The sequence below is a fragment of the Agelaius tricolor genome, unplaced genomic scaffold (assembly GCF_023055355.1).
Source record: "Agelaius tricolor isolate 1412-34295 unplaced genomic scaffold, bAgeTri1.0.p SCAF_11, whole genome shotgun sequence".
Taxonomy (NCBI): Eukaryota; Metazoa; Chordata; class Aves; order Passeriformes; family Icteridae; genus Agelaius; species Agelaius tricolor.
The window spans coordinates 9,705,645-9,732,779 of record NW_027269271.1 but is presented as its reverse complement, the minus strand read 5'-3'; the positions used below and the strand labels follow the sequence as shown (position 1 = coordinate 9,732,779).

Below are 27,135 nucleotides of genomic sequence, written 5' to 3'. Positions count from 1 at the left end.
CACTTGAATTCTGCAAGGCAATTCTCACTCTTCAGTGTTACATCAGTTCCAAAGCAGAGCTTGTTTCAGTCATGTTTTTGTTAGCATTGACACTCATGGGAATAGGTTTTTGTTCACAAATGTATTTCAAGGAAGAACTGTACCTTCATGAGGTGCAGGTTTTCATGACCAGCAATACTGCAGAGACACATTCCTCCTCTCTGAAACATTTCAGCTACTCAAACAAGACAGAAACAATTCCCTGTGACTGTGTGACTAAGTTATGAAAAGTAAACAATCACTCTGGGTTAATCAGGTTTCTACAAAGAAATTAGGTGATGAAATTTTTTCACTCTAATTACGCAGTGATCACTGTGAATATTCAGACAAAACAGGATAGAATCTTTCATGTGCTGATTTATTCTTGCTTAAGGTAGGCAAAAATAAGTTGCTGAGCTCTGGTATTAATACAAAACTATTTTGTGATCCAATAAGGGATGGGAATATAACACTGAATATTATTCACTTATCTTTGAAGCAAACAAAACTTTTGTAGTCTAATACTACACTCATTTCCCTGCTCAGTAGTTAGCATGCCAAAGTGTTCACACTGGACCTTAAAATGAGTTAGAAAGCTCAGGAGTATATCAACATTTGCAGCATAAAACTGTCTTCTCTTTGATCATTCAAGCTTTCCATCACTCTAGGTGGTCCTAACTAATAAGGAACTGTGATCCTCTTCACTACTTGATTCCAGTAGCCACACAACAGACCACATGCAGTTAATGCTTGCCATTAGTGTTTCAGTCAAATACCAACACTTATCTACAGATTTATGATCCTTTTAATTACATATTTATAAATCATGTCACTATATGTATGGGAAAAAAACTGTCTCTTTTAAGGATTTGAAGATTCTGCATCTTTTTTTGGGGATATTTTTTCCCCTCAAGACAAAAACCTGTGCAAGTTTTTTAATGTATCTGATATGTGTTAGGTGCACTGCTCTATGTTCCACACAAACACGAACTATGAAAAATAGAATCTGGTTTTCTCCAGATATTTATATGAAGTTCTTTGGATAAGAATCTGCTTTACAAATCTGACATACCTGTGCAATGCCCAAACTGTCAGCATTCAATCCCATATCTGTGCTTCAGCAACCCTTGTCTACCTGATTATCGATGCTGAGCACTAAGAGCTCTACTCACTTTTTGTGCTGAGAACTCTGAAAAACATACCTGCAGAGAAGGAAAGGGCAGCTCAGAATGAAATACATGCTTCTGGTAACACTCTTTTCCCAGGCAGCTATTCCATAACGAATTTAATCTGGTTCTGACTCTTTGAACCATGATGACTGCACACAGAACACCAGTTAATGTGTCCTGTCCCAGTTAAGGAGAAACAGTGGCCATGGGATAACAGTCCCATGGAGCAGATACCCAGGTGTGGGCAGAGATGTATCTGTGTCTTGTTTAGGTATTAGGGTTTAATGACAAATTAGAAGGGCTGATAATGGCATTCTTGCAATGAAAATTCTTTCTGAATGGGGTTAAAAGCAGCTTTAACCAGGCAAATCCTCCCTAAACGTCTATCTTGTGTATATATAGAAAAAAAATCTGCTAAATTTGAGATTTTTGAAACTGAAGACATTGCTGAAGGGAAACTTTGTTTTGTAACTGATCTCTGTGAAACTTTAGGCTCTACCTTGCTTTGATTATATGTTGTTTGGCTGACTTCATAATCTTAGAAAATACATGTTTGTGATTGGGTCATGGTCAGCTATGTAAGTTAAAGCAAGCCCTTGTAATGCATAAATAATTCCTATTGCAGAGGCTTATGATAGTAACCCCCTCTCCCCAAATCTTGTGCAGGCAGGAATTTATGCCATGATCTCTCCTGGAATATAAATGATTTGCAGCTTGGAGATAAGGATAGTAATTGGTTCCTGTTGTAGTGTCTACAGCACCCACTCCCAGCCCACTTATTCCTATGGGATACCTGCTTAGGCTGGATTATCTGACAGTGGGTTTTTCTGGGGATGAATGTCTCATGCAATTTGAAGCACTGAGCACTAATTGTAAGCACTACTAAGCTGAAAAAAAGAAATAAAAAAACTGACCTTTTTAGTTTCATTGCCATACACAGTCTCATAATTCCACACACTGCTTAGAGTTTGGGTTAACCCCCCACTGGCAGTTATATGCTAGTGAAACATATAGATTTGAGGCATTCATTTTTTCCATTTTAATATAGAAGTGTAAATTTTAAATAATTGTGACATCTTCCCTTTAAAAGAGGGAAGATGTCTGCTCTGAGAGAGGAATAACACAATGGATTTGCTCTGAGCTGCCTGGGATCATTTAAAACCAATGAATTAAAAATCAGATAGTTGGTGAGGGCTATAATTTACATTACAGAGGTGATAAAGCCTTTTGTGTTCCTATTTGCAAAGAAAGCATTAAACTACAGTGATTTTTGATTTTTTTTCTTCCCACCAGGGAGAAATGTGAAACTCAATTTTACCCCCAATTGGTAAGGTGCTAATTTGTCTGACAAGTTGTTGGAATCTCAGCATGTTTGAGGTATCCTTGATGTATCAACACCTTCATGCTGAATGAAGATGCCTTTAATGTGTAAATGTTTAGTACATATCCTTTATCTCATTAGCCAAGAACAATACAAACCACACACAGGCAAGAAGGGTCAGAAGCAAGCTCCAGTCAAAGAGAAAAATCTTTTATGTTCTAATTAAATGAGCAAACATTTGGAATACATCTCTTTTGCAAATAGTTTATCAAAAACTACACTTGAAATTCACAGCCTCACTCGAGTTCTAAAGCCCTGATGAGTCTAATATCAAATGATATTAGATTTGAATCCAAGCACCATAACTGATGTCTCCAAGTTCTTCTTACTGCATGCAATATCACAAATGATTAAGATCAGTAGAAGAAAAGCAGTTGTTAATAAACCCACCAAGGTATACTTCTTCAAACTATGTCTGTTAGTCTAAACCTTCATAAGTTATACATAAATTGAGAAATTTAACTTCATTGACCCTTTTGTGGAAATGGAAAGTTTTCTAGGGAGACCTGAGGAGTGCTGGGGAGGTGAAGTGAGTTCTTTTCTGGGTGTCTTCTAATAGGACTTACCTGATTGTGAGATGAGAAATGGCTGGGGATGTGGAGGATGTGTTCACACACACTCACAGGGTTCTCCACCTTGGCTCTGCTTCAGGGGGTGCCTCTTGCTCTCTCTGCTTTAAAGCATAAGGTGAACTTGGGTCCACAGGCAGAAAAACAGAACTTCTGCTCTGTTTGGAGCCCTTGAAGGGGGACACCTGTCCTGCTCAGCCTTTGCTGTGGTCCTTGCCAGCATTCCCTTCCCTGCAGGCCATGTGGGCACACTGGTGTGCTGCAAACTTCTGGCTGCGCATGAGAGATGAGGGACGCTCTTTTCATTACTGTATCTCCACATTGCATTACACATTGTTTGTCAGTTCAGCTGCAACTGAGCCCTGGTCCTGTGTATGGGTTCATTCCTTCTTTCTGCTTTTCTTTTCCAGAAGCTGAGCCCTTTGAACTGCGGAAACTTGATGACTTGCAATCAATAGTCTGTTAAACAATAAGGTCAGCAGTGCGAAGATTCAGATTTTCTGCCTCTAAACGCAGACTGATGTGCTGGAACACTGAGGTGAGTCTGACCTGAGCCTATTGCCTGATAGAAGAATGGAGTGGGAGGAAAGGGATTCAAAGTACCTGGAGAGCTGTTAATACAGTGTCCATCCTCTTCACATAGATAGCTGGGGGAAATGCACTGTGTAAACCTACAATAGATGTGACTGACAAATGTCAGTTTCTTGTTAAATGCTAAGCACTGATGGACCCTGAGAATGGAATTCTAAGCCCCATATGCTACAATGCAACCCTGCAAAAATGTCAAGATGTCAAGAACATATACAAGGGCAGTCTTAAGATCAGTTTTTCCAATCAAGGTAAAGTAGGAGTTTAGGTTTAGGGTATATACGTACATATATATATATATTTTTGTTTGTTTGTTTGTTTGTTTGTGTGTTTGTTTGTATTTGTGTAGTTTTAAAAATACAAGAATATTATATTTATTTTTATCTGGGGAAATAGAAAGTTACAAGACTTGCATAAATGACAGAAGTGTTATAGGGTGACATGCTTTGATATGAAATGCAAGTTTGGACTCCGTTCCTGATGGACACTAAATTGAGGCTTCTCAGCTGGATCTCAAAATACAGCTGGTGTAGGAGCTTTAAACAATTTGGGAGACTTCTGTGCAGATGAACACGTTACATGGGCCGTACAGAAACTGGCATCACAGTTACCCTGCAGCTATTCATAGTCAAGAACTTGCACAGAATATTTGGTCCTTAGAAAAAAGAAAGAAAATGTTTTTTGACTAAAGGATTGAAGCTTCTTTTGTGCTTTGAGGCTACCACCTCATGAGCAGTTTGTCTGAAATTACTGCTAGAGTGATGACGGGAGTGTGGCAAGGATTCCAAGTTCACAAGACAAACCCTGCACAAACCAGCCACAGCAGCTGTGTGTTTCTGTGGCTGGTGAAAACTCTCTGGATTAGTTAGCTTGTGTAAATACTCATGATCATGAAGTTGCTGTAGGCTTTACATAACTTCACTGTGTTGGTCTCCAATTCATGTATCTACTACTAAAACAATTTTCTAAGTACTGTTAAATATTTTCCTTGTATTTGTGTCTGGAACTCAAATCCAACAAGCAGCAAGAATCAGCCAGTCCTGACAAGGTTCAATTTCTGTCTGAAATTATTAGTTGGCATCAATTTGAAAAAAAACCAAAAAACCAAACCCTACTGTAAATGAGGTTTTTTATTTGAGAGTGACCAAAACAGGTCACAGGAAAAACAGGACAAATAAGAAAAGACAGAAAGAAAAGGCTAGGAAGACAGAGCAGTTATGTCAACATATTTTGCATGGACACTTTGACTTTCTTGCTATATTCATTTACTTTTTCACACAGTTTCAAGTCACAGCAGAAGTAATCTTAACAGGAATAAAATTCTGTTGCTGACATAAAACAACAGGGATGAGATTTACATATTTTGCTTCAGTTTAGGTGCCTGTACTGAAAACAGTGAGACTTGGAGAAACTTGAATATACTTGCAGATCTCGTGACTGTTCTGTTCAAACAGAATTTTTCAATTCTACAGATAAAGCTCTGGTTTTGCTAAGGTAATGATCACAGAGCACTTGTCTACTTCTAAGTGACAGAAGTAAATATTAGTTTCAGATTTTAATCCAGCCTTCAGATGCCTACATATTTCTTGGTGCTGATATTGAAAAAAATTGCAGGAGTGCATGTGCAGAATTGGGAAATCAGACCTGGGTCCTTGGAATTGCTCCTGGGCCATAAGCATATGCAAAGCAGAACACTGCTGGTTTCCTCTGGCTCATTTCTAGTTTTGGGATTCCAGTAGTTGTTGCTAAATGCAAACCCCTCAGTGCTGACCCCTCCTACATTTCCATTTGCAGCTGCACATTCTGAATGCTGTAAAAGCAGATCTCAGAACATGGTGTGATCTGCAAACATATACATGATACATGAGCCACAGTAACTGTTCAGGCTTGCAGTGGGGATCACAGAGAGCTCACAAAAAAGCTGTATTTGGAAATGAAATTGTGAAGATGTATGAAAAGATAAAAGAGCGCCTTGACTTCTGCAGAGCATTTTGCCCCCAATACCAAAATGCCACTGCCTACACAAAGGCACAGAATTTATTGTCCCTGTCTCTCATTAAGGGTGTTTGCCTGCATGATGTTGGGATCAGCTGTAGCTGAGACAAAAATCACACTTATCTCAGATCCCTGTTCTACCCCAGTGCTGCTGGGAAGGTCTGGCAAAGCCTCTCCTTGTTTCTGGACATTTTCCATTGAAGCATCAATGGTGCAAGTTCAGGTAACAATTGTTTGCAATGCTGAAAATGCTGCTAGTGAGAGCTGGATGAGCTTTCCAGCTGCTCCACCTGTTATTCCTGTCAGGTTCCTGTCAGCCTCATGGGGTGCACTGGGATGTTCATATGGCACTGGGTGCACGGTAGTGCTGGGACTCTGAGCAATGCTGCACAACCCATGTTCTGCTCCTGGATGTGTCTCCTCAGCTCCTTGCTCTTCCCACATAGCAGACACTGGATCACAACTCTCCTCTTCCACCTCCTTCCCTTTCCTATTGTACAGGCACGTGCATATATTTAACATCAGCTTCACTAACTGTAAGCCTTAGTACTATTATATTTTCCTACCTTAAGGAAACTTATTCATGGTTAACTGAATTAGCTGTTTTAGAGCACTGCAATTATTTGACTCAGCATAGTTAAGACTATACCTCCTGGGTGGTTATTTTTTTTCCCCTCAAAAGTTCTCAGGGCACAGAGGGTCATTTTCAAGGCTTGTATCTATCTAAGGCATTTGAAGGTCAAGCCCAAGTGGTCTTTGGAACTGCTTTGAATCCTGAAATCAAATTCTTCTAAAACTGGTATCTCCTGGTAAGGAAACAATCTGCTGGATGTGGATTAAACAGATGTCTGAATGAGTGGCCTATTTCTCTAGGGTTCGTCCTTGGGAGCAAACAGGGTGACTTTTGTACTCCTGGAGACTGAGTCTAGGAGAAAATCTTTTTACTAGAGAAACTGATAAAAGATACCACAAATTTCACCCAGGCATAAAAAAAGGCTTCCTGGCAACTGAGGCAGAGCCTTACTAGTGTTGAACAGATCCACTGGTGATTTTAATTCACTTCAAACTGAAACTTCATGTGTGGGAGCAGTACTCCAAGTACAGGGTTTTGTTTCCATTTTTCTAAGGGGAAGTCTGGACGAACTTAGGAGATAAACCAGAACCTGACCACTTGGCACTGATGCCAGATTTTTACAAGGTGATAGCTTTTCCTTAGGCATGTAAATGAAATAAGGCACAGCTAAAAGCTTCCACTAGCCAGAGCTCCTCATGACACTTGTGGACAAGCCTCTTTCAAATCTCTAAAATTTCAGAACACTTTACAAAATTTTTGCCAATGGCCTATAAAGACCAAAAGGGAGCTGGTCAAGAGCTGAGCCTGTGAGGAGCATACAGACCCTCCCTTCTCACTCCCCTCATTCTGTTCTGGTCCCCCTGGCACAGAGGAACTGCTCTGGTTTCTCAGGGACAGCATTTGGTTGTTAAATTAATTTCTCACAGGGGCCTTTCCCTCTTTTCCAGGCTTTTTCAAAATGACAGGCAGAACCAAAATCCCATTCGATTAAAAGCAAGTAAAAAAGGGAGATGAACTCCTAGCAAACAAACAAAAACAGTTTGAAATTTTGACTTAAAAAGCACGGCAGTGTTTTACCAGCAAGGACTGAATTCATTAACACTACCTTATTTGTGCTACCATTAAGAGTTTTTCACTGTTACTGTTCAAAAGCATTTTTCGAACCTGCTGTTTTACTGCTTTGAAATAGCTCTACCCAGGAGTGAATCTTTGCATTTATTTTCAAAACAATCAATTCTTCCACGTGTAAGACTTCATGCAAGTCCAGTCTTCAAAGACAAAAAATACCAGGCTTCCTTATTCTAGACCACTTTCCTCTTCTATTCCTCATCTCCCCCCACATTTCCTTTCTTTATTTGTGTCCAGCAGCAGTTCCTATGGGCATGTGCTGGGGTAACATGCACATGCATGCCCTTGTACACACACATGAATAGGCTCAAAAAATACAGATCAGTGCCTTTTAACTCCCCTATATTTTCAACTATTTTTGTTTCTCCATATCTTCTCCTCTTTTTTTTATTTCCTTTCCTTTTCATCTGCCCACCTTCTCTGCTAGTATTTTATAATGCTGTTCATTGCTTTGATATTCTGAATCCAGGGTTTACTGCAGTCCTGAGCTGCTCTCATTGCAGGTGCATCTTGACACTGAGCACTGTCACTGCTTTTTGTGATACAACAGCCACAGGCAGAAGCCTGTGACCTCCACAATGTTATCATTAAACCATTTTGACCCAAACAGGTCCAAATTTAGACTGTTATTTGAATATGACAACTGAGAGCCAATCTATAAGATCATCAAGAACATGTTGGATGTTGGAGCTGGGGTAAAAAGCATGCTTTTGTTCTGAAAAGCACACCACAGCAGGCTCCTGTGGAAACACAAATTGAGGTGGGCTCAACCACCTCAGCACCTCTGACAGCCATTTAAACCTCTTTTTGTGACTTTAGCACACACATGTTACACAACTATGTGGGTTAATAATGTGAACAGACAGGAAGCAAGAAACATTAATGCTGTGTCAACAGCAAAGTTCCCATCACTTGTTGGCAAAGCCCCGTGCACACCGACAATCTGACAAACACGTCCAGCTCAGGGAAGGTTCCTGTCCGAAATGCTTCTGTACCTTTCAAACATGCTGGTTTACAGCTGCCATCTCTATGCTGCAGCAAGCTGCAAAAACATTGAAAAAAAAATTTAGCAGGATTTAAATAAAGAACAGAGGCAAAATAAACGTGGAACACCTAAATGTGTCATCACAGCCCAAGGCAGGGGTGTCGCAGCCTCCCCCTTCTGAGTAGGGCATATGAGAGACTTCGGTAAGCGGCCGCACACATGGATGGCAAAGGTTTTGCTGGGGATTTTTCGGGGTGGTTGTGTGATAGCAGGTAATGTTTTCAAGTGAAGATAACGAACTCGTGGTAAATTCTGAGGGAATAGTTTTCCCCTGCCTGTCGAGCAGATGATCCAGGTAGCAGTAGGGCTGTCCGTAGCCTCTGGAAGCCGCAGCAGGAGGAAGGACATCGCGGAAGGGAGGCAGCAATGGATCGTTCTACCGGAGCGCTGCCGGCAGCAGGAGCCGCGGGGCCCGCGGGCAGCGGCCATGGCACCGCCTCGGCCGCCACCTCGCGGCCAGCGCCGGAACTGCGGCCGGCGGCGGCAAGGACCGACTGTGGTTACAGAGCCGCAGCCGGGGCGCGAGTCACGGAGTCACCCCAAAGTGTGCCTCTTCATTTCAACTGGGAGTTAAATCCCATTCTCACTGCATTTGAACAATGTAGGCACATTGCTCCTGCTGTTAATAGGCCAGGATACTTTGACACCGAGTAGCAAGACCAAGTTAAAGCATTATTTCTTAATCTCTTTTCTCACTCATTCTTCTCTTACCAACCTGAGAAAGGTACTAGAAGTGGGAGGCAGGGACCCTGTGTGCATTTCTAAGGACAGGCTTTATTGCTTTGAAATGTTAATAGAAAAACAAGTAAAATAACAAACTACATCCGCTGCATCTCAGTAAAATGCTGCTGTCAGTCAGTGTAATTCCCACCAGCTAGCAATAAAAATGTTTTGACGTCCAAGCTCATACACACTTCAACAATAGTTACCTAACAGGAATTTTCTACTATGGAAGTATTTCTTTCTTCACTCTTTTAGAATCATGAAAATGTTGATGTGCTACAAAGTCCCGTTATAAAGTGCACCCTGTCAGGGACAGCAGTCACCAGAGCAGCTCTGTAAATTGTGCTGTACAGAGCAGTCATGTACAATACAACTGTTATATTTAATACTAAAAACCAGCTTATCACGACGGACAGGCTGCTTTAGTTTCTTAAAAAATACCATCAGACCAGACAGTGCTTGTAATTGGAAATTTAGTGTCTCCTAGTTCTTTGGCTAATTAAGCTTCGTTCAGGCTGTACCCTGAGTAAACAAGGAGAAGGTTTTCTTTGGGCAATTGCAGAGCTAATGGGTGCCCAGCTTATGCTTAGCTCCACAGTCATTAACAGCATCCAGCACAAACAGAGTCTGACAACTCCTCCGTTCCCAGCTCCAGAAGGCAACTGAAACCACAGCAGCCTTGAGTCACTTGAGCTGCATTTGCAAAGCAGCTGGACTGTGCAGAACAGCTCTGCTGATCCAGGCTCTCCACCACACTTCTGCCTGCAAAAGTCAGGCAGGGATGTGGTTTTGTTTCTGCATGGAAGGAATCTGTAAGTGATTTGAAGGTTCAGAGTTCAGGGGTGGTTTGGAAAAACACCCATCGGGCTGCAATGCCTGCAGGGGAGCTGTCTGCTTTGGTGGAGTGTCTCTGGGTATTTCTGGCATTTCACCTCCTGACTCAAGTCAGGAAAACTCAAAGAAAGAAAGACTATGGAAAAATACATCCAGACACTTCTGAACATGGAAACCAGTTTCCTAATGTTTAGTCAAAGGTAGAAGCCAGTTCTTGTTTCACCCAGCCTCTTTGAATTAGAAAAAATTCAGTGCAGTTTCCTTTCAAGTATTAGATAAGCTGCACAAATAGTTGCCCAAGAATCAGAGCCATGACTAATTCTTGTTCATTAGATGTGAAACATAAATAACTACTTGTTTCACTACTGATTAATTACAGTGAGATGCCTCCAGCTCTGTCACATGTGTCCAGATCTGCTTCCACACTGCCTCCTTTGAGTAAATCTGTGTCATCATTCTGCAGACTTTTGCCATTGAGAAGAAACAGAAAAGCTGGGTGCCAAGGGCATCTGGCTCTGCAGCTCTGGCTCCTGGGGGTTTAAGAAGAGAAGGGGATGATTTAAGAAGAGCTCCAGGGGGTGAGATACAGCCACTAGTTCTGTTACTGGCACAATATCCCCTGTCCAAGGTACAATTCCCAAATGGCTTTCCTAGGCCATCACACTGCAAATATTTCTGGAAAGTTCTGTAATTTGTCTCAGCAGTATACACAAACATTCCTTAATGCATGACTTTCCTACTGTCTGCCTGCTTCCAAGATTTTCACTGGGTCACTGCATTGGTGCTGATGCATTCCCTGGGGCTGCACACACATTGCCACACAGCCAAAGGCAGGGGAAACTTTGCTATTTCAGGTCGAGTTGATTACAGGTTTTTAACTGAAACATGTTTTTTTCTTTTCTTTAAAGAAAACACTGAGTCACAAAAACTTAAACTTACCTTTTAAAAGGATTGATTCTGAGGGAAAAGTTTCCTAGATGGGGTGGTCTTTCTGTATATAGCAAAAAAGGAATTCTTCCATGACTGGGGCATTTGTGTGTGGGTGCCCTGTAGCCAGCAAAATGCAGTGAGTTGTGAAATAACAGTCACTGAGCCTGAGAGGGAATCAAGAAGGGCAACAGTCTGGACCTACTTTGCAGAGCAGTTTCCAAGTCTTTGGGTTGTGGTGTCAGTATGCTCTGCCAATCCATTTTGTAGAGCTAATTATAAGTTCAATGGGTCAGGGAGAAAACCTCCCAGGCCAGCATTTAGAACAGCTGGGTGAGATAGGACCAGTCACACATCCAAACCAGACACAGGAATGACCTGTGCACAGATATCTCCATGCAATGAGCCAAAGGATGATGCTGCTCTTTGTTCAGCATGACATAGAGGCAAACTCAAAGGCCTCAACTCTTTTTTTTGATGCAACCTTCCGTGTTTCTTTCTACCCCAATGTAACAGAGATGAATAGACTTAAAAATGGAGGTATCTATTTATAATCTCATTTTTCCCTGCCTCCATCTCGCCTGCTTTTAAATGTTCCTGTGCATTCCTGTGCATTTAAAGGACTAATTTTGTTTAATTTCAAAACTGAAGCTGGTGGGAACCAAGGATGGCCTGAAAGTAATTGTGTTAACAGAAAGTAGTGCTGTGAGGTCAGGGGAAAGTGCAGGACCTGAGTGCTCAAAATACCATCAGCTACGTCATGAAAACAGATGTGCTCTGTAGCTCCTTTCTGTGTGTGGGGAATAGGCTCAAGACCAGGGTCTGCTCTGAACAGCTCAGCAAAGGTTTTTGCCCTGTTCTTCTACTTTCTACTTTCCTTTCCAGAGGGAACCTAGTTGGTTTGGGTTTTTTTTCCCTCTCCCCACTTGATTTTCTGGTCACTGTGGAAAACTCTCTGAAGTTAGTGTACAGAAATTATGACTGGTTTAAAAAACCCTAAACACCAAAGAGCCCAAACTGTCCTCATTTCCTCTATTTAAACCACATGTTGAATTATAACCATTTAAGTAGGAGGAAAACAAAAACATATTTCACTGGGTTCCAGGAAAGCTCTGAATAGATGGCATTTTTATCAAGGTTTTATGTGCCCTATCCAGACACCCAAAAAATTGTGCTGTACATCAGATTTAAAGTGAGCTGTTTTATTACATGTCCAGAAATGACTGCATCAATGGCAATGTGCACAGCTTGTAGTCCTTGCCTCAGGACTCAAGGCTGAAGTTTGAGGTGAGTTTTTGGGTGGTGGAAAATGGCTGGTGAGGTTTCAAGATTCAGAAGTGTTATTGGCTATTTCTAGTGTGTTTTAAAGCTGTACAGGATGAGTTCTTGAGCTTCGGGTGGCAGCAATACAAAATGCTTCTATGCTTTCTCATACACTCAAAATTAATGTGAGTTTGCACACTAGTCTTCCTCTTGGGTTTGGGGCTGTCATTGTCCCCAAAGGGACTACTTGCAGATGTACCTGTCTTTTGTTAATTCGGTTTGGGTTCAAATTTGTATTTCGATTTTAATTCAAATCTAACCTCACGTACTACAATTTTTACTTTTCCTAATAAAAAAATTACAGATAATATAACAAAGAGCCAAGAAGAAAAAGTCTAGTTTGCAGAAAAAAAAGTTTCCTGGTGCCAGAAAAGCGAGGGAGTCTGACAGCCTAACTTGTGGTGCTCATTCTTGCATAGCTAAATTACTCAGTGAACATATGTCTTGTTTTCTCTGTGACTCCACCTCCTTCGGGCATCCTGCCTGTCCCCACCCCTTACACTTGTCTGCATGTCTTAATGGCAGTATTCATGCAGCTGGTAATTTATGTGTCTGAGAGATAAGATTTACACAGAGCCTTCCCTTCAGTTATATAGAAAATTTGAGATTCAAGTATGTATGTGATTTGTCAGGTCCAACACTTCAATTTAAAACATCTTAAGGGCTGGACTTGAATGAGAGAAATTTTAAAAGGAATAATTTCAACTACAAATTAGTTCTTAGGTCCTCTCTTTACACCTAATTACAAAAGTTTGTCTTCAAAAGAAATGCAATGCCTATTGTAACATAAGTGCAGAGTCATTTGGCTGTGAGTGGGGCAGTTTGGCGTGGTGCTCTGGAAGAACGACGGAGCCGATCCTGTTACTGAAATCTCCTTGATTCTCTTGGTGTCTGGTGTCATAAACACGAATTGTTAATTTCATATTACTCATAACAGGCACACTGTGAATGTTTGCAGAGTTTATAGGGGATCAGTTACAAATGTGATTATACCAGCCATTCCTCAGGACTGACACCAGTTTCAAATTAGAAGCTGACAGGCCTCACCTGCTCCAGAGTTCACTGGCAGGTCACCTTCTTGTCATTTTGGCTATTCCCCCATCAAAATGACACCTGTGTTCATAAAGGGACAGCAGGGACTCGAAGTTGTTAGAATTGTTGCAGAATAAGAATAAAATGTCATCTACTCCAATAATGTAGTGCTCAACTTTGGCCTTTCAGACAGCTTGATGCTTGCAGCCCCTGACAATGTTTCCAGCTACAAGAATAGCTGGATCCAAGGGTCAGCAGTTGTTCCCTCTTCTCCTCGTGGATGTGAGGCATTCAGCTCAGCCCAGGCCACAGGGCACTGACAACCCCAGAAAGAAGCAAAGAGCTTGAATAGTGCCTTTGCTTTTCTTCATGCAGGACAATACATGTAGATAAACAAACATTTCTTACAGAGGATGGCATTACACATCCATATTTTTAAACACAACATGTGTGAAAAACAAAAGGTAAACATTGTTAAGCAACTGGATAAAAAAATGAAATTCTTTTTCAATTTGTTGAAACCTATTTCTTCATAATAGAACATTTTTCACATTCACTCAATTTAATGGAATGGAGCTAGCTAGATCAGTCCAATTCTAGTACCCTTAAATTTCTCAAAACTAGGAAAATAGACTGCCTCTTCAAATACAGACTTTGGGATTACCTCTTATTTCTGTAATTAAAAAATAGAAATATCAGATCCTGACAGTGTCAGACTTTCCTGGTTAAATACTGGTGCTCTCTTGGATTCCAAGTGTAGTAAATAATTATCTAATGAATGTGTGCCAGCTATGGATCAGTTGTACAGCTGTCTTCTTAAGGCTTGGCTTTTCCAGGAAGTGAAGGAAATGTAGGTGTATATAATCCCACTGAAGTTGCCTGGCACACTGTGAGCAGAGAGGAAGGTCTCTGAGCTGGGGGATGTTACAAGCTCTTGTAAGGCTGCTGGGAAAAGAGCAGAAACATACTTGTTAAGAGAGAGGGTAGGCAGGAATAAACAAGATGTTGAATTACACTTTGCCAAATGAAGGGCTCAGGGCAGCCAAGGCAAATCTTTTTGTTTTCCTTTCCCTAAACAAGACCTTTATTTTTGGCCTTTTATTTGTGGCTAGCAGAGCTGTAAGGACATTCACTTATCATAGTTGCCATCATTCTCTGAAATCTGTCCTTGGCTTTATTTGCTGGTCCAAGAAATAGAATAGTATTGGCATTTTATCTATATTAACTAAACATAAGACCAGATTCCTCATGGTGTAAACAAGCATGACTTCAGGAAAGCAATGCCGATTCAGGCCACCTGAGTGTCTGATTCTTAATATAACAGGGACCATGCTGCAAGGAAGTGCAGAGAAGCAAACATTTGTTATAGAAACTCATGTCACCAACAAAGACTCCCCCCACAGCATTCAGCAAGGAAAAAAATATAGCTAAGGCAGATTTACAGAAGCCACCACTTTTCTTTTAATGATTTGGATATTGATCATTTTTAATCTTCTTCTCAGAACAACCAGGAGATCTATTACAGCTTGAGCCAGCCATGAAAAGCAGGTCCGTTCTTTAACCTGCCCCAATTCACTTGGACATATTTTATATCTCCAGGGATTCAGCCATGAAGTCCATTAGAGCATCAGATGCAGTGAGGTCAAATCAATTGTCCATACTGCAGACAAGGTAACCATCATTTACTGTAATTCTCCCCCGTCATGGTAGAGGAGAGGAAAGGTTAAAAGCTGTATTACCATGAGGCTGTCTCATCTATCTTTCAGTATATTGGTAATACCTAAACATTGCTTAAAGAACTGAATGTACAATCTTAAATCTGGGCTAAACTGGATTTAATGGTTAGATTGCCAAATCAACAAATTTGCTAATGAATTTTTTCAGGCACCAGAAAAAATGAGCACTTTTAAAACAAAATGCAAAACTCTTTAAATATATTGTCACATCTGACGCAGCACATCCAGCGCTATAATGGCTCATCTCAGGATGTCCCGAATGACTGATATTTATCCTTCCTCATATGTAGATATATTTACCTGAAGTAATTTGCTGTCATCCCTTTAAGCTGGTGATGCTATGGCAGACCAAACACAAAAGAGGAAGTAAATTCAGGATGTATATTTTGCACTGTAAATCAAGTCCTTATGTGTTTGCACTCCAGGATGGGCAATAATAATTGACTGAAGCAATCACTGCTGTGGGAAAACAAACGTGCAGGCCATGTCGCATCTGAAGGTCAGGCCTGATGACACAGTAAGCACCTGAACTCTCACTGACTCCCGGGGAGCGGCGGGTGCCGAGCACCGCCCGGAGCTCTCCTGACAGGGACAGATTTACGCGGCCGCTGGGGCTGGGGTGAGGATGCTCCCCGCTCCCAGCTCCCGCTGCCGGCTCTGCGGAGTCGTTTATTTCCATTACGGTGCCATGGCAGCTCTGACTCCCGCGCTCCGTGTGGTAACTGCAGGAAAGTGAGAGAAAAATGCGCTCCTGTGCCAGACTGCGTGTTCCTGCTCCTTGGAACCATTGCACTGTGGCCCTGACTAATGTCACAGGGGCTGCTGTGCATGCTGGGGACCCTGTCCTACCTGGGAGAGCTCAAGCACCCTGGCCAGGCCCTTGTAGGAATCCTCTGTGAAGTGGGAAGTGACAATGAAGCTCAGATTTATTTACTTGCCTGTTTGCCTTTTCTAGGTTAATCTTTTCTCTTTCCCTGGATTTCTTTAATCCTGAGATTTTTTTAAAAATAAGTGATTGAATGAAGGAACTACTGAAATTTTCCATATTTCAGAAATCTTTTCACAGCTGTAGAAATGAGCGAATTTATTTGTGTTTCAGAAGCTGACTTGCTGAGCAAACATACCCATGTATAGGAAATAGAGTCAAAGTAGTAAGAAGGGAATTAGGCACTGTTCTGGTACAAGTACATCAAATGTATTTCTGTGGCCGACATACATTCACGATATTCTTCGTGGTAGAAAATGTGAGAAATGTAGTAGGAGAGTAAGAGTTGGTGTAGGTTGCAAATTATTAAATATTATATTATGAAGCCTGTTTTTAAGATCTTAGTAAAGTTTTAAAGCCCCACACAGTAAATTCTAACTTCAGGTAATGTGGATATTCAGTGACTGTAAAAAGAAACTAGCAAAAGTTTTGTGTGTACTGAAGGAAAGATAAATGTGCTTTAGATTAGGTGTTACATACCATTCACTTAACTACTTTTCCTCTTCTGCTCCTTTTTTTTATGGTTTACCTTAACACAGAGTCTGTGTGAGTCCTTTTCCTCAGTTTATGTTACACTATCAGCTCTGAATTCATCCCTCTGAATGTCTCTTCCCAGATCCTCTGCTAATGCTCACAAAAGTGCAGATTGGAATTGTCATTCAATAGAAGTAATGCCAGTATTTGAAAAATTAAGCACTAAATCAGGTAATGTTTTGTTCATATAGAACAAAATGTTCTTTTAATATAGAAACTCAGAAATAAATAACAGGAATTTAAATATAAGAAGAAATAAATTGATCCAAGTCTGGAAAGAAATGAGATTGGAAAGTTGCTTTACTTTTTTAATAGCTCAAAAGTAGGGCTGCATGCAGCTTGCATGGTCTGTTGGGTTCCTTGCTCTGGAGCACTCTCTGATAACTCTCAGCGGAGTATCCCCTCTCTGCTGGCACATATTCTGCAATGCTAATTCAGAGAAGGGTGCACCGGGTTATTTAACTGAAATCAGAGTCTCAAAAAGATCAGACAAACTTTGCTGTTCTTTGGCTTCAATGGATATCACAGCCCTGACTGAAAGAGCACTGAACTTAATAGAAAGGCTTTGGACCTGGAAAAATGCTTACTGAAATCATTGAAAGAGCTTTAACTCCAGCAGTTAACATTCCATCCTGGCCTTTTTCTCAGCAGATACAAAAATTGGCTCTGCAATATCCAGTCATGTTTCTCAGATCAATATGACAAACTAAGGCATGTGTATTTACTATCTGCTCTGTTATCATCACACGTCAGATCAGACTTTTGAAAAATAACTCTTCGATTTTACAATAGTTCTACCCTGTGTAGCAAATAAGTGTATTTTAAAGGAAATCTGTTTAGGAAAATCACTAAGGAATTCCTCAAGAGTTATATATAGCTCTAAGTTGACAGACTTCCTTAAAGAACTCCTTTTTCTATGTCTACAGTAATTAAATTAAAAGTTGTCTTTTGAGTATTTGATGTTGGCATGTTGCATTTAGTTTAATTTTCTCCAAATGCTGAAGAGGTTGTGACAGTCATGGGGAAGTAGCTAGGTCTTGTGAACATGAGAGAGGGTCAGAGTCTCTGAATTTGCCATAAGGTAGAATAGTCCAGAGGCCTTTCTGGTTCTCCTGGTCACTCTGTGGGGGTGTAGGAATTGCCTGCTTGTTGCATCAGTAGTCACTGCCCTGAAGTGGAGCTGGTGGCATGACAGCTGTGGAGGTACAGAGGACATCAGTGTGGGGCTTTGGGGATGAAATTCTCCTTTAAGTAACCAAAAAAATCTCTCTGATTACAAAAACCTGGTGACAGTAGGCAGAACTGTTCTGGAAGCAGGCAGGAAAGGAGCAGAAGAGGAGTGTGTTTGGGAGCCAGTGTCACCCTGGGTGCAGCCCAGCTGTGGCACAGCACGACAGCTTCGTGTCTGAGAGGAAACAGAAATGCTCTAGCAGGAGCTCCTTCTGTTAAAACTGAAATAGTTATTCATGAATAGCATCTTACATCTGTATTAAAATGTTTCCTACAGTGCTATAGGCTGCCAGAGAAAACTGTAAGGCCCTTTTTCCTTTCCTTCTCTTTTCTTTAATAGGGTGAAAATTAGTAAGTGTAGATTGCCTGGCCTGGTGTTTCTTGGCATGTACAGATAAAGCAAAACTAACATGAAAAGCTTTGGAGTTTCTCTTCACATAAGCATGCATTTTTCTGCTATGTGCTGAATCCCCTCCTACTGTTTCCAGTTTACAACATATGATTCTCCAATATGTCACTGTGAAGTCTCATTTATAACAGCTTATCCATTAGTATTTTCTGTCTGAACTTCTTGACTTAGGTGCTCTCTGATGTCCAAACTGGGTGAATCACAGAAAACAGCTGGGGCCCGCATGCTTTCATGAGGCTATTTAAACCTTCTGGGTCTGAAATTACAGATAAAAAATAGGAAAAATTCAAACTGGATATATAGTTTTAATTTCTGCAGGTTTCCGAACGTTCGTGACTTGAAAAAAGCCCTGGTGTTTGTGACCAGATGGAAAACAATCAGCTTGAAACAGAACACACATACAAAGCAAACCAAAGTGATTAATTAAGCCTTTTGGTATTTGCTTTGGATTTGGATTTTGGACTGAAATGTCTTGTAAAAGTTTTTCAAAAGCTGAAGGAAAGGTACAGCAACCAGTGAGGGGAGTTCTTGCTTTACCCAGATCCATCTGCCTTGCCTACAGATGTGTTATTAACTGCCTTAAATGATGATTAGTTGTCCAAACCAGCAAAACGATGTGAAAATGTATTGAAATGAAACATTGCCCTGAAAGAGCTCCTGTTTTCCTACAAGTTCATTTTGAACCAATTTGCCAGATCAATTCAAGGACAAAATTTACCAAGATTTTGAGAAACAAAAAAGCACTAGAAATATTTCCAACAATTAGAAGAAAAAACCTATACGATATTGTCCTCAATGTCCTGATTTCCAGCCCTGAGTTTAGTGTTACTGCTTGCTGAGTGGAAATCTGAATGAGAAGTTGGCTTTTAGAAAAGAGAATTTAAGTAATTTATTTTCATTACTGAAGCTGAGGAAAATACAAGCTATGTGACAAGGAAAAAGGTAGATTATTGGAACAGGAAACATTTATGTAAAAAAAAAGGTAAAACATAGGAAAACCCAGGGAAATTAGATGGTTTTTAAATATATTTTTTTAACCATGCAAGATATCCCTTTCTGCACAGCATGGGATGTAGCATTAATCTTATTTGTCTGCGATTTAAAAAACTATTTCCTCACAGTCAGGACTTTGTTACATTACCTCATTTTTACCCACAGAAGCCAAACTACTGGTTTTTTGGAGACTGTAAGCCATAAATTCTTTTCTATGACAATTAGTTCATTACTAATCTTGACCATGTGTCCAATGAACTAATGAAGAACTTTAATATTAAAAAGCACCTCGTAAATCATTTACAACAAGCCAGAAGAAATATTGAGCATTTGTAAATATGACTTCTCTTTGCAGGATTTCTCTCTCTTTTAGTTTTTCTTTCTGAATGCTAGCTACAATTATCTTTAAATCTCCATGAAAGAAACCAAAGAAATGGGAAATCAGGTTTGTGGTAATATTAGTCATCTTACTAATGGATATTCTATAGCTTGCCCTTTTTTCCACTTCCTCTTACCTGGTCCTTTCATAACTCAGCCAGACAGACTCTTAAATACCCTTTGATTGGAGCCAATGGGTCTTACAAATGTAATTTATGCAGGAGTTGATGATTTAAATGGAAAAAACCCAAATTCTTGCACTTTTAGAAAATGTAAATCTGTCTGGATCTCATTAAGCAAGGTTCTTGACTACAGGAGAAACTCTCCTCCTCTTTTATTTTTTATTTTTAAATTTTTTTTTTGAAAAGTCATAAATTTATTCATGAGATTCAGACCTTAAAAAAAACAAGAACCAAAAAACAGCCAAACTTTGGAATCATGGTTTTATCTGCTGGTTTTTGTCCAGCAGACTCAGCCAAAACCTTGCCAGAGGTGACATGCAGGATGCTGTCAGCAGGGAGATGCCATGATGACCTCTCTGTCAAGACAGAGCAACAGTGCAAACAGTGCATAACACAGGAATTCCAGGGACCAGTGCATTTATCTTAGCCCTGATTCTGAGAAACTTCAACAAATCTTAAAAAAACCCCCAAGCACCAATGGTTAAAAAGGGGAGATAGGTATAAATCCTTGTTACTTTTCTGGTATTGTATGGCAATTAAAACATGACAACTTTGCCTCAGCCATAATATCTAAGAAATCCTAGGAGAATGAAGGATGAAAGCAGCCTGCTTCCATTTGAGAGCAGCTGAGGCTGGCTGATGGCAAACAGCTCATGTGTTAATTCGTGGGTAAAGCCCTCCTGATGCAGGCTGACAAGTTGTTTATTAGTGGGGTTGTAACTTGAGAAGAGATAAGGGTTCTCTGAACTACTCCCAGCATCAATTTCTGCAATTATTCTATGAAGGTCCTAAATGCAAACTTGTATTGGTGGCTAAGTTTCATTTTTTCAAAAGGGAGTGCCAGTATCTCTGTGAAAGATCCTATATGAAGGACAGGCTTACTTAATTTTATAATTTTGTGAACTCCACCAGTGCCTACTCCTTTTCTTTCAAATTTGGGATAAGGACATCAGATATTATGGTTTTCTTTCCACTTTATCCTGCTCCATCTTGCAAAGATTATGTTGGTGTGCTTGAGTGCTCCTATTGATATTTCAGATCTCTCAAGACAGAGACTGCAGCAGATAGTGATGAACATACCTGACACCTCCTCTGGAAGGAGACAGATTTTCTTTTAAGGAATTTCACTGTTTTAATTGAGAGACGTACTGGGAAACTTCTTTAACCTGAAGGTTCTGAAAGAATTCAAGCCAGATTCTACTTGTTTCCACTTCTTGCTGTGTTCGGTGTATTACAACTGCATGAGAAATGTTAAAAAATAATGCCTTATAATAACTTAAAATGCACTTATAATAACTTAAAATTTAGCTTACCAGTTATGATTCACACACCTTCTAGCTTGGAAATAAAAAATGAGCAATCTCTTATTTTTAAGCCAATTATGGAAATTAGATATGGTTTCTGCCTTGTTTCTGCTTCTAGTCTTGAGTGTGTGTGTGTAAGAGGATGAGAACAAGACAAAGACATCTACAAAGAGAAGTGGAATATTTCCTTGAGACCCAAACAGAAATAATTTACTCCTAGTGTGTATTTTTAAGTGGCTTAGTTGATGCCACATTTACTGCACACAAATCTGGAGGCACCCTGGTTGTTGACTATGATCAGAAGTTTTATGAAAAAAGCAGGACTTCATTTTCCCCCAGAGGTTCCCTGCTGATATCCCTGCTGTGCCCAGCCCTTGGCCTTGCAGCACTGTGCTCGTATCCTGCTGGAATCTTTCTCCAGGGGTAACTGAGAGAGTGGCGAACTTGGATGAGCCTTGAAATTAAGCTGTGCCTCCTCTCTTTTCCTTTTTTATTCACTTGATCACATCAGTTTCTGGTTTTAAAATGATGACACATTTTAGGGTAGTGTTTAAAAACCCTGAAGTAAATTTTCTATATCTTTCTATTTAGTACTATGTTTAAAGAGATAAAAAAATCATAAATATCATACTGACAGAAGACTTCCTCTATCTCCATCTCTTATTTTCTCTTATCTTAATCTTAAGCACTTGAATTATTGGAGGACAATACATTAATGAGACAAGTCACAAGCCAGAATTCTATGTAGCTTGATCACTTTTGGGGTAAAATTTAGCTAGACTGCCTAAAAATGCTTATTGGTCTCTAAGGGTTTGTGCTGAATTTATTTAATACAAAGTGTAATATAAAAAGCCCTTTCTGCAGTTAATTAGCCTCCAGGTTATTGCAGGCCCCAAGGCATTGTATTTGAGTTGTCATTGCTACTTGCAAAGATCAGCAGTATTTAATTCTTGTGTTACACGAAGTAGATTCCCTATGCTTATCTGGCTAGTGTTAATTCATTGTTTCCAGACTCTATTTTTCATTTTCTTCTTGGCTGTTAAATATGGTGCTAGAGATGAGGAACTTACTGGAAGCAGATGTATTACACTGACACAGTACCAGTTTAAATTACAGCAGAACTAAACTTGAAGGAGGTTCCTCCAGAACTATGCTATTGTAACTTGGGGCAAGATTTCTTCCTGTTACATGACAAAAATAAAACAAATGGGGTTCATTCAGACTCCTTTGGGATATGGTAGATCTAATCTTAATAATTATTCCTGTTTTCTAAGGTTAAAACATCAGGTTTCCTCCATTTGATAGTTCTGTTTTCTCAGAAAACATTTACACATGTTCCAATACCCAGCTAGCCCTGGCAGGAACTCTTTAGTGGTTAGAGAAGTGGCAGAAGGTTAAATCATCTGACTTTGATGTGATGTTGATTGTTTACCCTTAGTGTACAGTAATATCTTAAAAAAACCAAAGCAAAGTGGGTGTATTCATTACTGGCCAAACACAGCCGACAAGTTAAGGAACATGTGACACCCCTCAGCTGAGAGCAAAGTGCTTCATTTTAATGGAGATTACGGTAAGAACCAAATGAAGTTGTCTGAGGGAAATGATGTCTCCTGAGCCTTTCTTCTGGTTTGGCCACAAGTTAATAACACAACCAGCACTTAACAACAAAATGCAGGACTGTATTATCTTTTAGCAAATGCCAGTCATGGGCAATCCAAACAGGTCAATTACTAGCAAATCTCCAAAGATCTCCTGAAACCTCAGAAGAGTTAGAGATGCCAAGAAAATGTCTAGATGCACAGAGACACAGGAACAGAAATAGGGCACAAACCAATTTGCAGAAATGGAACTTAACCCTTAGAGGGAAGAACCCAGCCTGCTACATATTCATTTCCACTTCATTAAATATTTATGGCAAGACATGCATGTAATGTGATTCTGCATTATGGAAAAAGCACAAATGGAATCTGTGCTGTTTCAGTCGTTTAACCTATTTTTTCAATCTTTCTGTATCTTGCAGGTGTAATAGGCAAATGTGGGGTTTTCTGCCACTGACATATTAGACATTTGGAAATGAATGTGTTCTCTTGAATAATCCTAAATCAGCACACACAGAACAGCATGTAGAGGCCAATGACAGCCTATTCTTCAGCTCAGTAGCATGTCTAGGACTTATTAATATTAATGAAACCTGCACACAAGCATGTGAGGATAATTGAGCCCATTAAATTCCATTTACTCATGAGCTACTTTGTAAGGTTTGCCCCTTAGTTATTGTAGTTTTTATCAGGGATAAAAGTTGGTTCAGTGTGTATGCCAACAAAAGACTATTTCAGAAGTAGCTTTGTGGAAAAAAACCCAAAAAAACAACACAGAAAAAAAAAGGAAAGGGAAAGAAAACTCAAGAAAAATGAAGTACCACAATGTTTTCATCCAAACTTTCAACAGCTAATGAAAACAACCTTATCTTTGCTTTAAACCTCTGTTGGGACAGGACATCAAAATCATTTAAGAGATGAAGGCATCAGCCTGTGTCTATTTTTTGTGGGATCTCTATTTACTTTTTTCATTTGTAGGACTTTGCTTTGAGCTGGGCAAACATGCAAAGGATGAGCAGTATTTCAAACACATACCTGGAGATCTGGATCCATTCAAGGCCAGGATGGACAGGACTCTGAGCAGCCTGATACAATTGAAAATGTCCCTTTAGGGTACTTTCCAACCCAGACCATTCTGTGATTTTATGGTTTAATTTTTTTCTCTTAAATTCTGGGAATTTTGCCTAAACTGAGTTTTCTTTCCTTCTTTTTCTATTATTTTCCTGAGAAAAAGGGTAAAACAAGATAGTGAATCTGGCCAAGAATATCTGATAACATTCAGTTGATCTTTTCTTTAAAAGAATTAGCCCATGATATGAAATTGGTTTTGCAAAGTTATGTCCAACTATAATCTAACACCTCCAGACACACCAAGAAAAAATACTTGTGTTAGAAGTTGCCATTAGTTTTGCCATAACTACTGTTTTGTAGTAGATATTATTCAAAATCATTTCCCTGACAGTAATTTTATAGTTTCTTGGTAATGATCTTAAACAAACCCCTCTGAACAAATCTCATAATGAGATCAAATCTTGCACAGTAGGAGCACTCGGACCACATGAGTGGTTGTATACTTGGTACTTTGTACCCAGAAATTAGCATTTTTACAGTCAGCACACCTTCCAAATCGCCTTGTTCAGGGCTGCAGGGCACTTGAGAAAAGGTCCAGAATCACCTTTGGTGTCCCCAGACCTGAACTGGGTGTACACAAGTCCCAGTGTCTCCACCAGCTCCAGGCTGACACGCTGCTCTCTGCACCAGAGCAGAATGAATAATCTCCAGCCACGAGTTACTGGCACAGTTAAGGCCAGAGCACACAGCTGACTGACATCGGGAACAAAAGACCTTTGGCAAAGCTTCCAGTGCAAAAGCACTGAGAGGAAATTCACTCTTGGCGCCGAGCGCTTCAAGTACGAGCAGGAGGAACTGCTGATTAACAGGCTCAGACTCAGACCAAATTCCAAAGGATGAACAATGGCAATAGCACTCTGTTATGTCTCTCTACAGCATGCAAGCAATTTTTCATTCCATTAGAATCCATAGGCAACTCCAGCAGTATATTTTCACAGTCTGATTGATACATATGAGGTTTGGCTTGCAGCTTTCAAAAGAATCAGAAGTACAGAGAATTCTGTACCATACAAAATAAAAGCAAAGTTCTGTAATATTAGTTATAGGTGCAGTAGGTTCTGATGTCTCTAACATCTGTCTAAGGCAGGCAGGACACAGTTGTGCCTTGGATGGTGCACTGTGAACTGGGCTGCTGGGGTTTCCTCATAAAAATGAACATGCTGATCCCTTATGGGGCTCTAGCAGGTCTGGGGGCATGATTTCTTCTACAACAGTCAGGTCAGCCCCTCTCTGAGGGACATACGTTTCCCCACATTAACCTGATTCTTTTTATAACTTCTACCAGTTCGTTTTCTTTTTATAACTTCTACTTCTGTAGTTTGCTGCAGCACTTCTGGTTTACCGGTCTCAAGGTTGCAGGGTCACCTCTGAATCTTTCTCACATATTTTCATCTTCTTTTTCCTTGCCTGTGGTAGTGAGGTCAGTGCAAATAATTGATTATACTGAGTTATTACTGGGTATTTCATACTTGAGGGAATCCCCTCTGTTCCAAGTGTAATATTTTTTTGACACTTTGATCTGATGAAGTCCTGGAGATACTTTTGGTCTCATATAGGAACCTCACTGTCCTTCCTTACTGATAATTGATGCAAATAACATTCAGGTTTCCTGCAATGGCTTTCTCTTCCAGAACTGCTCCTTTTGTACCTCTGTCATGTGTTGGCACCATCAGTTTACCAATTACCTTCTAGGCTGAGGCAAGTGAATGCAGTTATTAGGTTTGTATGCTTAGCAAGTCACTCTTCAAACTCTTGTAGGCCTATTTACAGTGGTTTCAGTTAACTTCTCCAAGTCTCCTATCTACTTTTCTCCAGAGAATAGGACTTACTTTTTGAAAGATGGCTTTTTTCTCCTGATAACTGTCTTCTCTGGCTCTTTAGACATGGTAACTATTTTTGATATTTGAAAAGACTTTTTAGGGTATAAACTGGACCTTTATTGTGCCATTAAGCAGACTCCACATGGATTGTGCTAGCTGTGCTTTTTTTTTACTTAATTTTGCCATTTTAAGGTAAATTGCTGCCAAGCATGATATTTTTTTACTTTATCCACCTGTGAGGATTTGAATTTGAGAATGGCAATGTCAGGACATAATTCTTTTCCTTACACTTAGAAAGTTGGCAGCTTAGCTCTGCTGAATGTATTTGACCAGTAAGAGGTACTGGCATTCAGGTATGTCAGTCAGTGTCTTACCTCAGCTCTGACTCCTCAGGGGAGCTCTTAGAGCTCCTCTGCAGAGCTCAGTGGTTGGTACACACTGTAGTGAATGGCACACAATGCTATCCTCCCCTCTGGCAGCTGTGAGAGAACCCTCCAAGGGACAGCTCATGGCCAGGGAGGGGCTGTGCACAAGTGCTCAGTCTCTGGCTGAAGAAGCCGCAGACAAAAATATTACCTTGAGTTCCCAACTTTTCAAGTCCTGGGAGAAACAGTAATTTAGTCCCTTGGTGAACCACACCATGGCAGGAGAGGTTTTCTGAACTCCATGCTTTTCTATCACACTTGACCTGCCAGCTGAGTAACACAGTGTGGCATTATCTGATTCCTTCAGTGCTTACAGCAAAATGACTTCATAATAAAAGCATTCCCATTCTCCTATACAACTTCAGATTTTGCCAGAGTGTTATGTTTCTAATAATGAAAAACATGGCTTATTTCAGATGATAAAGTAGCCATAAATAAAGAGCTCACAGGAGCAGGCTGACAAATAAACATTTTACATGTTGGGTATGTATGGGGATGTAGTTTGTGGTGACAGCACATTGCTCAGAAAAGCAGGTTATATGCTGCTTCCCATTATACCAGTGTCAACCCAGAGAATTTCCATTGTCTGTATTTCAACCAGTTCAACTAAGATAAAGATCTCTGCACAGGATTTCATAGCCTTTTTGCCACTGTATAGTATTATTAAAAAAAGAAAGTACTGTAGGGGTCAAATTACTTTCAATATTGTTTGTGATAATAAATGCACTACAAATGGTTGTGTTTCATCCATTAATCATAATAAAAGCATAAAAAAGGCTGAAATAGATTTCAGTAAGGTATCAAGCCCTTCTCTTGCAACGTTTTAACTTTATGCATGTGGTACAAGGCAATGCCTGTCACTGTGACTGTCACTGGAAACCAGACACTTCAGGGTAAGCATTGCCATTTTAGGTTGCATAATGATAAGGATCAAGTCCTCTGTCCTCAGACTAGTTGTAGTAAAAAGAAATTTAGATGAAATAATTGAAATAACTGACTGACAATAGAGAGGATGGTTCAGAGGGACAAGTGAAGAGGTATTCAAAAAGCATCATGCCCTGTGCATGTACCCAAGAGCAACAAGAAGAAAAGGGGAAGCTCTAT

General features: G+C 40.1%; 1 long non-coding RNA gene across 1 annotated transcript in view; it reads left to right on the top strand.

The window, feature by feature from the left end:
• Nucleotides 1-27,135, top strand: part of LOC139594024 (uncharacterized) — a 105,465-nt gene that overhangs the window by 14,061 nt on the left and 64,269 nt on the right. Inside the window, exon 3 of the long non-coding RNA XR_011680490.1 lies at nucleotides 3,548-3,675. This is a non-coding gene — a long non-coding RNA (uncharacterized lncRNA). The remainder of the gene's footprint in view (nucleotides 1-3,547; nucleotides 3,676-27,135) is intronic.